Source organism: Rhinopithecus roxellana, chromosome 7, assembly GCF_007565055.1.
Source record: "Rhinopithecus roxellana isolate Shanxi Qingling chromosome 7, ASM756505v1, whole genome shotgun sequence".
NCBI classification, from domain to species: domain Eukaryota; kingdom Metazoa; phylum Chordata; class Mammalia; order Primates; family Cercopithecidae; genus Rhinopithecus; species Rhinopithecus roxellana.
In genome coordinates, this window is record NC_044555.1 from 60,803,624 (window position 1) to 60,818,283 (window position 14,660).

Below are 14,660 nucleotides of genomic sequence, written 5' to 3' on the forward strand. Positions count from 1 at the left end.
TGGTGCCCTATGTCCCAGCCACTCCAGCCATGGCTGAAAGGCACCAACTTACAGTTCAGACTGTGGCTGCAGAGTGTGGAAGCTCCAAGCCTTGTCAGCTTCCATGTGGTGTTGAGCATGCAGGTGCACAGAAGTCAATAATTGAAGTTTGAGAACCTCTGCCAAGATTTCAGATGTATGGAAATGCTTGGATGCCCAAGCAAAGGTTTGCTACAGGGCAGGGCCCTCATGGAGAATCTCCACTAGGGCCATGTGGAAGGGAAACGTGGGATCAGAACCCCTACACAGAGTCCCTACTGGGGCACTGCCTAGTGGAGCTGTGAGAAGAGGGCCACCATCCTCCAGATGCCAGAATGGTAGATCCACCAACAACTTATACCATGCTCCTGGAAAAGCTGCAGACACTCAATGCCAGTCCATGAAAGTAGCTAGGAGGAAGGCTGTACCCTGCAAAGCCACAGGGGTGGAGCTGCCAAAGACCACGGAAACCCACCTCTTGCATCAGCGTGACCTGAATGTGAGACCTGGAGTCAAAGGAGATCATTTTGGAGCTTGACAATTTGAGTTCCCTGCTGGATTTCAGACTTGTGTGGGCCCTGTCATCCCTTTATTTTGGCCAATTTCTCCTATTCGGAATGGCTGTATTTATCCAATGCCTGTACCCCCATTGTATTTAGGAAGTAATTAGCTTGCTTTTGATTTTACAGGCTCATAGGCAGAAAGGACTTACCTTGTCTCAGATGAGACTTTAGATTGCGAACTTTTGGATTAGTTCTGAAATGAGTTAAGACTTTGGGGTACTGTTGGGAAAGCATGATTGGTTTTGAAATGTGAGGACATGAGATTTGGAGGGGCCACGGGTGGAATGATATGGTTTGACTGTGTCCCCATTCAAATCTCAACTTGAATTGTATATCCCAGAATTCCCACATGTTGTGTGAGGGACCCAGGGAGAGGTAACTGAATCATGGGGGGCCAATCTTTCCTGTGCTATTCTCATGATAGTGAATAAGTTTGATGAGATCTGATGGATTTATCAGAGGTTTCCACTTTTGCTTCTTACTCATTTTCTCTTGCCACCACCATGTAAGAAGTGCCTTTTGCCTCCCACCATGATTCTGAGGCCTCTCCAGCCATGTGGAACTGCAAGTTCAATTAAACCTCTTTTTGTTCCCAGTCTTGGGTATGTCTTTATCAGCAGCATGAAAACAGACTAATATGCACCCTCTCTGACCACAATGGAATTACATTAAAAATTAATAACAAGAGAAATATTGGAAACCATACAAATGCATGGAAATTGAAAAATATGCTACTGAATGATCGGTGGGAAACTAAGAAAGATTTTTTTTAAAAAACTGTGAAATAAATGATAGCAGAAACACAGCATACCAAAGTCTATGGGATACAGCAAAAGCGGTATGAGAAGGTTTATAGCTGTAAGCACCTACATGAAAAAAGAGGAAAAACTTCAAATAAATAATCTAATGATGCATCTTAAAGAACTGGAAAAGTAAGTGCAAGCCAAACCCAAAATCACTGGAAGAAAATACAAAGATCAGAATAGAAATAAATGAAATTGAAATGAAAAACTTACAAAAGGTCAATGAAAAAAGTTGGTCACTTGAAAAGTTAAACAAAATTGACAAACCTTTAGCCAGAATAAGTAGAAAATAAAGAGAAAGGATACAAATAAATGAAATCAGAAATGAAAAAGGAGACATTATAACTGATACTGCAGAAATCTAAAAGATCATTAGTAGCTACTATGAGCAACTATATGCCAATAAGTTGAAAAATCTAGAATAAATGGACAAATTCCTAGATACATAAAATGTACCAAGATCAAACTAAGAAGAAATCTAAGACCTGAAAAGACCAATAACAAGTAACAAGATTGAAGCTGTAATAAAAAGTCTCCCAGTAAAGAAAAGCCCAGGATGTGAGGACTTCACTGCTGAATTCTACCAAACATTTAAAGAAGAATTAACAAAAAACTTGCTCAAACAATTCTGAAAAATAGAGGAGGAGGAAATGCTTCCAATCTCATTCTACAAGGTCAATATTATCCTGATACCCAAACCAGACAAAGACAAATGAATACAAGAAAACTACAAAACACTATCTCTGATGAATATTGATGCAAAAATCTTCAACAGAATACTAGCAAACCTGACTCAACGACGCTTTAGAAAGATTGTCAATCATAACCAAGTGGAATTTATCCCTGGGATGCAAGGATGGTAATGCAAATATATCAGTGTGATACACGGTATCAACAGAATACAGGATAAAAACCATATGATCAGCCTGGTGCGGTGGCTCACACCTGTAATCCCAGCACTTTGGGAGGCCCAGGCGGGTGGATCACTAGGTCAGGAGATTGAAACCATCCTGGCTAACACAGTGAAACCCTGTCTCTACTAAAAATACAAAAAAAAAAAAAAAAAAGCCAGGCATGGTGGTGGGCACCTGTAGTCCCAGCTACTTGGGAGGCTGAGGCAGAAGTATGGCGTAACCCAGGAGGCAGAGCTTGCAGTGAGCCGAGATCACGCCACTGCACTCCAGCCTGGGCGACAGAGCGAGACTCCATCTTAAAACAAACAAACAAAAAAACCATATGATCATTTCAATTCATGCTGGAAAAGCATTTGATAAACTTCAACATCCTTCATGATAAAAATCTTAACAAAACTGAGGATACAAGAAATGTACCTCAACCTAACAAAAGCCATATATGACAGACACACAACTAGTATCATACTGAATGGGGAAAAATTGAAAGCCTTTCCTCTAAGATCTGGAACATAGTAAGAATTTCCACTGTCACCAGTTATTCAACATAGTACTTGAAGTCCTAGCTATAGCAATTAGACAAGAGAAAAAAATAAAGGGCATACAAATTGGAAAGGAAGAAATGAAATTATCTTTGTTTACAGATGATATGATCTTATATTTGGAAAAACCTAAAAACTCCACAAGAAAACTATTGGAACTTATAAACGAATTTATCAAAGTTCCAAGCTACAAAATCATCATACAAGAATTAATAGTATTTCTATATGCCAACAGTGAACAATCTGAAAGAGAAATAAAAAAGTAATCATGGTCGGGCACAGTGGCTCAAGCCTGTAATCTCAGAGCTTTGGGAGGCCAAGGCAGGTGGATCATGAGGTCAGGACATCAAGACCATCCTGGCCAACATGGTGAAACCCTGTCTCTACTAAAATATAAGAAAAAAATATTAGCCAGGTGTGGTGGTGAGTGCCTGCAGACCGAGCTACTCAGGAGGTTGAGGCAGGGGAATCACTTGAATCCAGGAGGCAGAGATTGCAGTGAGCTGAAATTCCACTACTGCACTCCAGCCTGGTGACAGAGCAAGACTCAATCTCAGGAAAAAAAAGTAATCACATTTGCAGTAGCCACACATTAAATTAAATACCTAGGAAGTAACATAACAAATGAAGTGAATGACCTGTATAATGGAAACTATAAATCACTGATGAAAGAAATTGAAGAGCACACAAAAATGGAAAGATATTACATGTTCACAGTTAGGAAGAATCAGTATTTTTAAAATGTCCATACTACCCAAAGCAATCTACAGATTCAGTACAATCCCTCTCAACATACCAATGATATTCATCACAGAAATAGGAAAAACAATCCTAAAATTTATATGGAATCACAAAAGACCAAAGTAATCCTGTAGCCAAAGCAATCCTGAGCAAAAAAACAAAACTGGAGGAATCACATCACCTAACTTCAAATTACACTACAGAGCTATAGTCATCAAAACAGCATGGTACTGGGGGGAAAAAAAAAAACAGACACATCGACCAATGGAACAGAATAGAGAAGGCAGAAACAAATCTGCACACCTACAATAAATTCATTTTTGACAACGGTCCAAGAATATCCACTTATCCACTGGGGGAAAGACATTCTCTTCAATAAATGGTGCTGAGAAAACTGGATATTTATATGCAGAAGAATGAAACTGGATCCCCATCTTTCAAAAGTGTGAAATCAAAATAGATTAAAGGCTTAAATGTAAGACCTCACATTATGAAACTACTACAAGAATACATTAGGAAAAATCTCCAGAACATTGGTCTGGGCAAAAATTTCTTGAGCAATACCCCATAAGCACAGGTAACCGAAGCAAAAATGAGCAAATGGGATCACACCAAGTTAAAAAGCTCCTGAGCAACAAAAGATACAATCCACAAACTGAAAAGACAACCCACAGAATGGAATAAAAATATTGGCAAACTACCCATTTGTCAAGGGATTAATAACCAGAATATATAAGGAGCTCAAATAGCATTATAGAGAAAAAAGTAATAATCTGATCCAAAGATGGGCAAAAGATTTGAATAGATATTTCTCAAAAGAAACATACAGATGGCAAACAGGATATGAAAAGGTGTTCAACATCATTGATCATCAGAGAAATGCAAATCAAAACTACATTGAGATATAATCTCATCCCAGTTAAAATATATTATATCCAAAAGACAGGCAATAACAAATGCCGATGAGGATGTAAAGAAAGGGGAACCCTTGTATACTGTCACTGGAAATGTTAATTGGTAGAACCACTATGGAAAACAGTTCGAAGTTTCCTCAAAAAAACTAAAAATTGAGCTACCATATGATCCAGCAATCCCACTGCTGGGTATATACCCAAAAGAAAGGAAATCAGGACATCGAAGAGACACCTGCACTTCTATATTTGTTTTAGCACTGTTTACAATAGCTAAGATTTGGAAGCAACCTAAGTGTCCATCAACAGATGAATGAATAAAGAAAATATGGTACACATACACAATGAAGGACTATTCAGCCATAAAATAGAATGAGATCCAGTCATTTGCAACAACATGGATGGAATTGGAGATCATTATGTTCAGTGAAAAAAGGTCGGCAGAGAAAGAAAATCATCACATGCTCTCACTTATTTGTGGGATCTAAAAATCAAAACAATTGAACATATGAACATAGAGAATAGAAGGATGGTTACCAGAGGCTGGGCAGGGTAGTAGGGGCCTGGGTTTGGGGAGAAGTAAGGATGGTTAATGGGTACAAGAAAAATAATAGGAAGAATGAATAAGACCCACTATTTGATAGCACAGCAGGGTGACTATAGTCAGTAATAACTGTACATTGTAAAATAACTTAAATGGTGTAATTGAATTGTTTGCAACTCAAAGAATAAATATTTGAGGGGATGTATACCTCATTCTTCATGATATGCTTATTTCACATGGCATGCCTGTATCAAAGCATCTTTTGTACCCCATAAATATATATACCTATTATGTGCTCACAAAAAATTGTAAAAAAAGATAATTGCTTGTTCATAAGAAGCAAATGGTGAATCATAAGTCATCAAGACAGCCCTGCAAATACCTACCGAAAAATAGAACCAGCAAATAAGGCTGTCTCTTCCTTTTCTCATAAGGAAATTTAATACTCTGTTCTTGGGAAATAAAATGGTATCTGGGCCAATTGATTGCAGTAGCATATGTTTTTACTCACGTGACCAAGCCTTTTTTAAAAGAGTATATAAATGTAATATATCAATATTATCATAAGCAAACTTATTAGTTCTTTGTTGATAATTTTTTTTCTTGGGAACTTTCTGTTCCTTCATGGCAAGAGCACTTTGAAAGTTTTCCTTAACCCTCAGCCATGGCTTCTCATTCTCCAGAGTAACCCAGATCATCTACTTGTTTAACACATATTAAGGACCAGGCACTGGGCAGCCTTGTCTTTCAAGACACTCAACATAGAGAAGAGAACATGTGGAATAAAACCTGTCATTGCAATGCTATGTAATGAGCCTAAGACAGAGGGTCTCCAGACTCAGCCAGAGGACTGTGAAGATGCTTATGAGGAAGGGGAGTATCAAGCAAGCTGGTTCTTAAAGGAAGAGAAAAGGTTAGTCAGAAAAGTCAGCATAAAGGCAGGGGAGGAAAATAATTTCCAGCAGGTGGAAAAGCATTGACAAAGACATGGACGTGTGAGGATCATTAGCACAGTGAAATATTCAAACATAGACTAGTGGGTCTGAAGCAAGTAGTATGTGCATGTGTGTGAGTGTTTGTGTGTGCACATGTGTGCCCATGCAGCAGCGGTAGTGGTGATGATGCAGTGGAGGTCTGTAGCCTTACGGATTACTTGGCTCAATACAGTGTTCAAATATTTTCTGGGCATAGGGAGCAATCTCACTGCAAACAAGACACATGAAAACGTTTCTGCTCTCCCATGAATATGGGCATCACAACAGAAAAAAATGAGATAAGTATGTGATTGTCTTTATATACATAAAAATCCAGAGAAAGAGGGAAGAAGTTAGGAACTGAGGTAGAGGGGCGGTTTCTAAACCCTTCTTAGGCTGTGTGCTTGCAGTGTGCTTCCTTATGATTACCATTATGGTAATTATTATTTTGGGACATGCTGCCTGTTTACACTGCTCTTAATGTGAATTTCAACATTCAGTCAAAAATCCAGAAGTAGGCAGACCAGAAATTTTAAATATATTGCATTCCCCAAATCCCATTCCTAGCTAATAACTCACTAGAAATGGGATTTGGGGAATGCAATATATTTAAAATTTCAGGTCTGCCTATTTGTGTTTGCCCATAGAAGTAGTGTTATAAAAGGCAGAAAAAGTCCCAGGAGAATGTCTCAAGTGTGTTTGGCCCATGGTCTGTTTGAGAAACAGTGATTCTGTATCCCTACTGTCATGTAGATCTTGATTATAACTAAGCCATCTCACCACCTGCATGGACCACAGGCACTTCCAAGTCAACATACATACAACCAAGTCCTCATCTTCCATCATACACCTGACTGCAGATTGCTCAACCCCTCTGCCTCTGTCCTGATTAATAGAATCCCTATTCATTCAGATACATAGTTGGGAACACTTACAGTCATTACTCCCTCCTAGTCCATGTTCCGTGAGTCAACAAGTCCACTAGATTCTATCTGAAGGTCACTTTAATCCATTACTTCCATATTTTCTCTCACTGCCCTAATCCAGGCCCTCATCTTTCTCCCTGAATGAGGACTTCAATAGCCAGACTTTCTTGTGTTAAGCTCAGAGTAACCTCACTAAGATGTACTCAGTTCATGTCTGAAATCATTCAGCAGCTCAATATTACCTTTCAGATGGGATTCAATCTTATTAATACCACACACACAAGGCATCTCTGTGCACATTGACTTGTGCCTTTCATTCCAGTCCCAAGGAACAGTTGACTGCCTCCTAGATGCACTGACTACACCCTACCTTCTCTGTGTTTTTGCACATTTCTCTCAATTTACCACTCATTCTCTCCTTTTCATCATTCAGAAATCAGACTAGACACCACGTCTGAAAGGATTCTTTGTCCATTTAACCATTATCAATCACCAATATATTAAACATATTATACTTGGCACTGTGCTAGGACCTGAAGATATAATGATAAATAAGAAAACAGTACCTGCTCTCAATTTTTGCTTGGGTATAACTGATTAAATAGACAATTGAATATAGATAATTAGATTGGGGAAGGAGACTGTAACGGAGCACCTGGCAGTACTTAATCCAAAATGGACAGAAAGCGTCTCACAGAAAGTGACATCTACTTCAAGACCTGAAGAATAAATAGGGTTGTCCAGATGAAGAGAAAGAAAGGGAGAGGAAAAGCAGCACTCTAGATAGAGGTAACAGCCTATGCCAAGGTCTAAAGTTAGACACAGCAACATAGTTTGCAGTTGAACATGAAAATGCTATGTCGCCTATTCAAAAAAGCAGGAAAAAAATATGTTCTTAATAATATTAAGTTATAAAAGCTTTTCCTTTCCCCAGACGTTTCTCTCTCAACTTGTCATAATGGTTTTTGCACAGCGTCTCATAGGTGCCCAGGGGCCTGGCGAGATATTAGAAGCAAATATGGCCCACTGGGTGCAGGTCCCCTCTCCCACAAGCAGCCAAACCGAAGAACCTTTGTTTGTTTGGGGGCTGCGTCTGAGAAGAGGTTTCAATTCCTGACACATGCTCCATTGTGCCATGGAGTTTCACTTACAAAGCACAAACTCAAAGATAAAATTATTAAGAATTGCAGAATGACTTCTGGAATGATGGCATGAACAGCTTTATAGATCCTATCCCAGGTGAAACAATCATAGCATCTCTGGATGTTGCTGGATATTGTTTTAAGGGCGTATATTCAACTAAAAATTATATATTCAAGAAAAACTACCAGATCTTATTAAGTAAAGTGGAAGTCTATGGCATTTGAGTCACAATGTCCTCTCTGCTTCCCATTTTTAGCTCAGTGTGGTAGAAACTCCACTATGGTAGGTTGCAGACAAGAACATAGGGTTCTCTGTCTCATCAGGTTCCTATTGAGGGCTATGATACCTCCCTGAAGAAGTGCAGGCCAGCAGCATTTCTCAACCCCCTCAGCTCAAAGTTGCAGAGGTTGTATTCCAGGAAAGAGAAGGCTAAGATATCGAGGCTCCCTTTTTTCACCCGGATCCCACTTCTAGGGAACAACTTTATTCCAGACTTTGCAGGTCAAGAATAGTGGGGCTTAAATCTCCAACCCTCCAGATCACTTATTGGGTTGAGTTTCTATTCTGGAGGGAGTAAACCAAGCAGACCAGAGACGGGTGCCTGAGCCCAGTGCCTGAGCCCAGTGCCCTGTAACGAAGCACAAGTGTCACTCTGAGACAAGCGGACCATATTCCCTGCTGGGGTTCGACATTAGTAGTGGGTTTTCTTAGGGAAGGAAGCAGGCAATAAGAACAGAGGTCAAAAGCTCTCCCTAGAACAAATGATTTCATTTGCAACAGAATGTGCTTAGGTTAAGGCTAAAGGCACTACAAAAAAAAAAAAAAAAAAAAAAAAGAGAGATGGTGGTGGTAATAAATTACTAAGAAGCAGCTTGCTCAATGAGGGCAGCAACCTACACTCTAAACCAGTTAGAAATATACCAGAGAAATATAGGAAAGGAGATAGCTAAGAATAACCCTCCTGGAGTTAGAACAAACCTCAAAGATTACCTCTATAAAAGGAACATGATTTAATGGGATCAGATGGTGGTACAATCTATGCCTCAGGACACTATTGATAACAATAGCAAAATTAAGTAGCGATTTGTGAAGGGTAACAGCTGCATGATAATCAAACTGAAGCAGATAGCTTAGCAAGGAGATCTGGGAAAAAAAATAAAGAGTTCTACCGAAATCACTGTCATCTTAGGGTAAATGTGTATATTCCTAGGGTTGTACCCTCTGAAGAGTGGCATCACAGGATGTAACCTGTTGAAGGTATGAGAAACACTTCACTGAAATAGTCTAGCTATTTCACTAAAGTTACCAATGAAATAAGCAAAAAACAACAAGACTTAAAGAGGTGACCAGTATCCAGGATTGTTATGATATGTTACCTAAAATGTTTAATACCCAAGAAAATAAATAAGAAAACGTCATACGTACATTTTTTCAAAAGTGTCTAAAATTTTAATGAATGGTAAAAGAATGAATTCTTTTCCCTCGAGATCAGGAACTAAATAAAAATATTCACTCTCATCACTTCTATTTAACATTTTATTGCCTCTAACTAGGGCAGCTAGGCAAGAAAATGAAGTAAAGGCATTCAAATTGGAAAGAAACTAATAAAACTATATCTATTTGCTGTTGATATGATCTTGTGTATAGAAACATCTAGGGAACCCACTACAAATCTATTATAGTTAATAACTTATTTCAGTCATTTTCAGGATATAAACTCAATATATACAAATCTATTATATTTCTATACACTAACAATGAAACTTCTGAAATTTAAAATGAGAAAACAATTTAATTTATTATAGCAAGAAGGAACAAATATTTGCAAATCGTATATCTGATATGGTTCTTGTATCCAAAATATATTTTACAACTTCTTACAAGTTAACAATAAAAAACAAATAACCCAATTTAGATAAACAAAAGGACTTGCCTTTTATTATCCATTAGAGCAGCCATTTGAGAATATTGAGAAGTCATTGACATGACTTGATTTATGCCGTTAAGGATGGCCTTGACCATAGATAGCATCAAAAGTAGAAGTAGTGAGATCATTTAGAGGGCTATTACAGAAACTAAGGGGAGGATGAAGGTAGCCTGGAGTAAAGGTGACAGTTGTGGAGGTGATGAAAAGTAGTCACATTGAGATTTTATTTATTTGTTTATTTTTATTTATATAAATTAATGGGGGTACACGTGAAATTTTCTTACATGTATATAATTCATAGTGATCAAATCGGGGTATTTAGGGTGTCCATCACTCAAGTACTATACATTTTTATTAACTATAGTCAACCTACTCTGCTATCAAACATTGAATGTATTCCTTCTATCTAACTGTATGTTTGTATACTTTAACCCACTACACTTCACCTTCCCCCTTGCTCTCCATTCACCCTTCCTAGTCTCTGTTATCTATGAAGATATATTTAAATGTAAAACTGAATACTGATGAACATTTAAGATTGATATTTTTCTGGTAAATTTCTGAATATTAGTCATTCATATAATTACCATTTGTTTGTGTTTGTGTGTGTATTTTTAAGAACTATTCTATAATCCTATGTTGCCAGACTTTATTAGGTAAGAATAGGGCACCACTTGTACAGACTAATTGATAAGGCCCCAGGATGCTGGATGGACTATTTCAGAGAAAGAGAAATTATTCCTAAAATAAGAACTTGTGTCTTTGTAATAGAATTGAGGATTACCTAGGCAACTGGCTTAACAGTAGTGACTAAGAAGATAGAATTTTGGAAGCAAAACTGGGCTTTTCTCCTTACTGCTATGTAACCTCTACTAAGTTAATTATTATTTCCAAATCTAAAAGCATATTCTCTAAAATGCATACAATAAAAACTTTGTAAGTTTGCTGAGAAAATCATATGTGTTTGCATATTTTTAAAAAGTTCATAGATGTTAAGAACGTAAGTCATTCTAATACACTAATAGATAAAGAATATTTGGATTGTCAATCATTCTCCATTTGTACAGGCAAATGTGTACACACTGTGACATAATGAAGCAATTCATTTTTTAAAATGCTATTAAATTATGTCATTAAATACAATACAATAATATAATAATAACAATTAGTACTTCACCTCATTGCCTTAATACATTTTAAATGTATTGTTTAATATCCTAAATATTGAGAGAGAAACAGAAATTATTTGGAAGCACAATTATACTCCTGCATTACATGAAAGAACTCCAGAAATTTATCTATACAAAACAGATAAAAACTATATGCTAGTATTTCAAAAACATTAAAAACACATTAAAACTTTTTAAATTAGTTCAAGTTTTTTTAGTTTATTTTTTCCATATTAAAATTATATAGAAGAGGTCACAGGATGTGTTTCCATTTAATTGTGTCTTCTTCAATGTCTTTCTTTTTTAAAAAGCAATAAGTAAAATTTTATTGTAGTAATTTATTTATTTTCCACTTTTAAAAAATTTTACTTTAAGCTCCGGGATACATGTGTAGAACGTGCATGTTTGTTACTTAGGTGTACATGTGCCATGGTGGTTTGCTGCACCTATGAACTTATCCTCTAAGTTCCTTCCCCTCATCCCCCACCCCCCAACAGGCCCTGGTGTGTGTTGTTTCCCACCCTGTGTCCATGTGTTCTCGTTGTTTGACTCCCACTTATGAGTGAGAACATGCTGTGTTTGGTTTTCTGTTCCTGTGTTAGTTTGCTGAGGATGATGGCTTCCAGCTTCATCCATGTCCCTGCAAAGAACATGATCTCATTCCTTTTTATGACTGCATAGTATTCCATGGTGTATATGTACCACATTTTCTTTATCCAGCCTATCATTGATGGGCATTTAGGTTCATTCCATGACTTTGCTATTGTAAATAGCGTTGCAATAAACATACGTGTGCATGTGTCTTTATAGTAGAATGATTTATATTCCTCTGGGTATATACCCAGTAATGGGATTGCTGCGTCAAATCATATTTCTGGTTCTAGATCCTTGAGGAATCGCCATACTGCCTTCCACAATGGTTGAACTAATTTACATTCCCACCAACAGTATAAAAGCATTCCTATATCATCACAGTCTCGCCAGCATCTGTTGTTTCTTGACTTTATAATAATTGCCATTCTGACTAGAGTGAGATGGTATCTCATTGTGGTTTTGATTTATATTTATCTACTAATCAGTGATGTTGAGCTTTTTTCCATAGGTTTGTTTGCTACATAAATGTCTTATCTTTTTTTTGAGACAGTGTCTTGCTCTGTTGCTAGGCTGGAGTGCAGTGGTGTGATCTCGGCTCACTGTAACCTCCACCTCCTGGATTCAAGCGATTCTCCTGCTTCGGCCTCCTGAGTAGCTGGGACTACAGGTGTGCACCACCATACCCAGCTAATTTTTGTATTTTTAGTAGAGACAGGGTTTCACCATGTTGGCCAAGATGGTCTCCATCTCCTGACCTTGTGATCTGCACACCTTGGCCTCCAAAAGTGCTGTGATTACAGGCATGAGCCACTGCCCCTGGCCATAAATGTCTTCTTTTGAGAAGTGTCTTTTAATATCTTTTGCTCACTTTTTGATGGAGCTGTTTTTTTCTTGTAAATTTGTTTAAGTTCCTTGTAATTTCTGGACATTAGACCTTTGTCAGATGGGTAGATTGCAAAAACTTTCTCCCATTTTGTAAGTGGCCTGTTCACTCTGATGCTAGTTTCTTTTGCTGTGCAAAAGCTCTTTAGTTTAATTGGATCCCATTTGTCAATTTTGGCTTTTGTTGCAATTACTTTTGGTGTTTTCATCATGAAGTCTTTGCCCATGCCTATGTCCTCAATGGTATTGCCTAGGTTTTCTTCTAGAATTTTTATGGTTTTGGGTTTCACGTTTAAGTCTTTAATCCATCTTGAGTTAATTTTTGTATATGGTGTAAGGAAGGGATCCAGTTTCAGTTTCCTGCATATGGCTAGCCAGTGTTCCCAGCACCATTTATTGAGTAGAAAACCCTTTCCCCATTGCTTGTTTTTGTCAGGTTTGTTGAAGATCAGATGACTGTAGATGTGTGGTGTTATTTCTGAGGTCTCTGTTCTGTTCCATAGATCTGTATGTCTGTTTTGGTACCAGTACCGTGCTGTTTTGGTTACTGTAGCCTTGTACAATAGTTTGAAGTCAGGTAGCATGATGCCTCCAGTTTTGTTCTTTTTGCTTAGGATTGTCTTGGCTATATGGTGTCTTCTTTGATTCCATATAAAATTTACAGTAGTTTTTTCTAATTCTGTGAAGAATGTCAATGGTAGTTTGATGGGAATGGCATTGAATCTGTAAATTACTTTGGGCAGTATGGCCATTTTCTCTATATTTATTTTTCCTATGCATGAGGATGGAATGTTTCTTCATTTGTGTCCTCTCTTATTTCCTTGAGCAGTGGTTTGTAATTCTCCTTTAGTCTTTCTTTAGTCTTTTGTATTTATTTATTTATTTATTTATTTATTTATTTATTTTTGAGACAGGATCTTTTTCTGATGCTTAGGCTGGAGTGCTGTGGCATGATCATAGCTCACTGCAGCCTCAACCTTCCAGTTTTAAGACTTCCTCCCACTTCAGCCTCCCTACTAGCTGGGATTGAAGGCATGTGCCACCATACCTAGCTATTTATTTTTTAATTTTTTTGTGGAGATGAAGTCTCACTATGTTTACCAGTCTCTTCTTCAATTTCTTTCTTCAGTATTCTACAGATTTCAGTATATACATCTTTTACTTTCTTATTTAAACTTATAGTCCTAAGTATTTTATTCTTCTTGTTGCTATCATAAATGTGGTTACCATTATAACCTAGCAATCCTTCTGCCCTATTAAAAACATCTACCATATGATCCAGCAACCCACTACTGAGTAAATATCCAAAGAAAATTAAATCACTATGTTGAAGAGAGATATGTACTCCCATGCTCGTTGTAGCACTATTCACACTAGCAAAGGTATGGAATCAACCTAAATTTTCATCTATGTCTAAATGAATAAAGAAAATGTGGTATATACAAGTCAGCCTTAAAAGAAAAGAAAATTCTGTCATTTGTGATGACATTGGTAAACCTGGAAGGCACTATATTAAGTGGAATAAACCAGACACAGAAAGACACATACCACATCATCTCGTTTACATGTGGAATCTAAACAATTTGAAATCATAAACACAGAGAGTTTAATGATGGTTACTGGGGTGGATCAGGGGAAGAAATTGGGAAATGTGGGTCAAAGGGTAGAAATTTGCAGCTATGGGATGAATAAGTCTAGAGATAGAATGTACAGCAAGAGGACTACAGTTATTAATATTGTATTGTATATAGTAAAATGGACAAACAAAGAGAGGAAACAAAAAACTATCAATATCAGGAATAAAACAAGATATATTACTAAAGTCTCTGGAGGCATCTAAAAGATAGTAAGGGAATATATGAATGACTTTACACACATAATTTTGATAATTCACATGAAATTGACTAATTCCTTATTATGGATTTGTTCCCTGGAGACCATTTGATCTTCGAGGATGGTGAGGACATATCTTAGGAGAATATCTGCATAAAAATTGATATTAACATGAATGT